This window comes from Buteo buteo, chromosome 24, assembly GCF_964188355.1.
Source record: "Buteo buteo chromosome 24, bButBut1.hap1.1, whole genome shotgun sequence".
NCBI lineage: Eukaryota > Metazoa > Chordata > Aves > Accipitriformes > Accipitridae > Buteo > Buteo buteo.
In genome coordinates, this window is record NC_134194.1 from 20,092,709 (window position 1) to 20,096,462 (window position 3,754).

Here is a 3,754-nt window from a genome sequence, read left to right on the forward strand (position 1 = left end):
GGCCTGTGCTGCAAGGACAGATTTTTTAACACGGCTTCCTTTCCTCTGGCACCCTGAAGGATAAAGGAAATAAGGTCTGGGATTCCTATTTCTGCTGCATACACAGCTAGTACAAGTTCACAAGATCTCTCTCCTGTGCTTCAGTTCCTGAACTTCTCGTTCTCTCCCTTCCCTGGGCCTGGGGGGAGGTGAAGCCCACAAAAAATGGGCGACTTGGAAAAGGCTGCCAAATATGTAAAACACATTGAAACTGGTGGGAGGGGAAAGACTACCATCACAGATTCAGACAAAAATGCTGTTTAAATGCAAAAGGCACTGTAGTTGTCAGAGCAAAGGACTATATTGCTCTCACCAACATGCCTGACCCATTTGGATTCAGTGCAGACTTCTGGAGGATACTGTATTTGTGAAATAATCAAAACTTAGGAGTTTTTTAGGCTAAAACTAATCTTTTCAGTGTTAAAAATGGTTCAAGGGCCTTCAGTCACATCACAACTATCCTGTCATAGGTGCTACTGCAGCTGCCATGCCATCTATACACAAATTAAACTGGGAAACTCGGACATGAGACTGCTGTTGTACACCTTGCTGTCTGCAGGAGTGAACAGCATCAATGTATTTATGTTGATAGTGGCTGGAGTTTATAATGGTGAGGCTTTTGATAAAACACTAGCGCACATCAGGTTAGTTCCCAAGTTACTGATGGTTATGTCAAATAGGTGCTTCTGTCATGCATGAATTACAGTGCTGAATTTTTTCAGGGCTCTCCTAAGTTTTAAATGTCCCTGACACTGCTCACTCACCTGTTAGCTCTTCTGCCATCTGAGTATTGCTGATCTTTGAATATGTGTTTTTTATACTCTACATGGAAATATTTATCGAAGTATTCAACACTACTGGAAAAAAGTTTTTTCTTAGTTGAAGTCTACGACGTACATGAGTATAATTATACTGGTTCTATATGAACAAGTTCTACCTGCAAAACTAATAACCAGGTTTCCTATGGATTTACGTTGTACCCAGCAATCTTCCTCTCTCCCAGTACTTGCCCAGCAGGGGAGCAATGGGTGCTCTACGGCTGGCTGCCTGCTGCCCTCAGGGTGGACGTGGGTTTCTGCCTGCTGACTGCCAAGAAACACGCTCATTCCGTCAGGGGTCTCTGCTGCTGTACCAGGTATTTCTAAAATTGGCAAAAAATGAGGAACACACTCTACTGTCAGCCTGTTTGTTTAACCCCAGCCAGCAACTAGGCACCATGCTGCTGCTCGCTCACATCCCTGCCACCAGTGAGGTGGGAGAGAGAATCGGGGGAAAAGAAGTAAAGTTGACATAAGAACAGTTTAATAGGACAGAAAGGAAGAAAATAATAATGATGATAATAACAAAGTGACAATAATAATAAAAGAATTGGAATATACAAAATAAGTGATGCACAATGTGATTGCTCACCACTCACTGACTGATGGCCAGTTAGTTCCCGAGCAGTGACCCCCTCCCCATGCCAACTGCCCCCAGTTTATATTCTAGGCATGACGTCGCATGGTATGGAATATCCCTTCGGCCAGTTTGGGTCAGCTGTCCTGGCTGTGTTCCCTCCCAACTTCTTGTGCCCCTCCATCCTTCTTGCTGGCTGGGCCTGAGAAGCTGAAAAATCCTTGACTTGGTACAAACACTACTTAGCAACAACTGAAAACATCAGTGTGTTATCAACATTCTTCTCATACTGAACCCAAAACACAGCACTACAGCAGCTACTAGAAAGAAAATTAACTCTATCCATCCCAGCCAAAACCAGGACACAGCCCCAGAAAGCAAGTGCTATATGGACAATAAATACACAGACTGGCTTATTTCCTTGAAAAACTGTTGCTGCGATAAAGCTCTGCTACACTCGTCTCAGGGCTGAACCCAAGACTTGTAGGCCTGGTTGTGCTGTAGCAAAAAAGGCAGTAGAAAAGGATGGAGGAAGTCTGTCGGCAGTGGTGATTATCCCATCAGAGCGCTTGGGAATGGCTGCAGAGCTCTGCCTTAGGCAGCATGAAAGCTCTTCCGAGGCCCCACCACTCTCAGGCAGATGGAGGGTACCACTTTTTCCCCAAATCCACCAGGCTTTGTGCACATACTGGACAAGAAAAAACATAGGAATGTCATAAACATTCTCCAGTGATCAGCAGGAGTACAGGGAACTGGAGCTGTGTGTCTTACCGCAGCAGCTGTGTTAGTAGGGTAGTGATGGTCAGCACTGTATGGCTCCTTCTGCAGCACAAATGCAATCAATAAAGGTCAAAATGAGTCACCTCGCTGCCAGTTTGGTGCCTTGACCGAAGGACAACAAAGGAAATTGAGAGACAACCCATGTGGTCCAAAAGGAACAAAATACTGGCTTTGAAATAAAGCCAGGGAAATGGAGCAAGACCTGCTTTTGTACTTGGGAAATGCTAACATGATTTATGATTCTGTTTATTAGCACCATACGTTTTGCAATCTATATATGACTTTTACTGGGCAAAAGTGGCTAGATTGCTTTACATTTCATCAAGGCACTTTGCTCTGCTTTTACTGCTCTGCAGTACTGGAGCACAGAAGTATTGTTAGCTTAAATTTATGTGTTTGTTTTTGAGCAGTTAATTGTTTTTTATCCTGAGCTTGTTAGAGAGCTGAATTTCTTGTGGCTGTTCTCTGAGCACTTTCATATTATTTCAACACGTTTTGTACCAATCCCCTGTTTTTTTCAAATACCTTCTGTGTTATTGTTTCATTGTGCTCTCCAGCCACACATAGAGAAGAAAAATCAACCTGTGATGAATTCAAAAGGCAGGTTTTTTCTTTCCCCTGGAGACTGCATTCAGCTAGGCACCCTCACCTTTGTAAAGCTGCTGGAACACAGCAGCTTCCAAGAGGATGGAGAGACTGGGTCTTTAGCCACAAAATTAAATTGGAAAGAAAGATATTGACTGTGAAAGAATTTCAAATCATAAATAGCATTTGCCCGATTGCACGAGTACTACTTTGGTCATAAAATCAAGTAATTTAAGGAAAGCACAGGAAAAGTGAACTTTCCTCCTACCAGCACAAGATGGCAATATTGGCTTAGATGAAAAGGAAAGCCTTGCACATAAGCTGTAGGGTTTCTTTTACCAGAATCTTCTAATGAACCTAATAGGCATCAAGAGCCCATTGTCTTAAATATTTTAGAGATGGTAACATCTTCGTTCTGCTGAGGAGAGCAGTCTTTAGGCTTGAGCTGACAGAGCATGGCCGCACTGGCTGCCAGGAGCCCGGCCTAGGGAGCTGCAGGGACTATGAGTGTCTGCCCTATTACAAAGGTAACAACGCTCTGGGGGTTAGAAGAGCCAAGTGGCAGCGAGGAATCCTTATTTCGGGAAAATACATGCTGAAGCGCTTGGCTAGCCTTACCCGTTCCGCCCCTTCCAGTCACGGAAAGCGGGAGAGGCCGGCGCGGGCCCTGAGGGGAGCCCCGGCTCTGTCTTAAGGAGGGTTTCCCTCGGCCGGGGCTAGCCGGGGGGGACCCTGGGGTTCAGAGGCCACAGACCCCGGGACTGTCCCTCCGGTTGTCACCCTGCGCCGCTCCTGCGGTGGCGGGCAGGGTTGGCGGAGGGCGGCCGCGAACCCGCGGTCCCCCACGCCAGCCCTCCCGCTTCCCTCAGCCCCGGCCGGGGGGTGGGTGGGGGGCGGGGACAGGCGGGCGACGCCGAGCCCCGCCCCCGAGCACTTTCCCATCCGCCCCCGCGGG

General features: G+C 46.8%; 1 long non-coding RNA gene across 1 annotated transcript; it reads right to left on the reverse strand.

The window, feature by feature from the left end:
* Positions 1 to 996: 996 nt before the first annotated feature.
* Positions 997 to 3,672, reverse strand: LOC142044311 (uncharacterized). Its single transcript, XR_012654292.1, has 3 exons — positions 3,418 to 3,672; positions 2,206 to 2,316; positions 997 to 2,122 (listed from the first exon to the last, which is right to left on the reverse strand). It is a non-coding gene; the product is annotated as an uncharacterized LOC142044311 (long non-coding RNA).
* Positions 3,673 to 3,754: the final 82 nt, after the last annotated feature.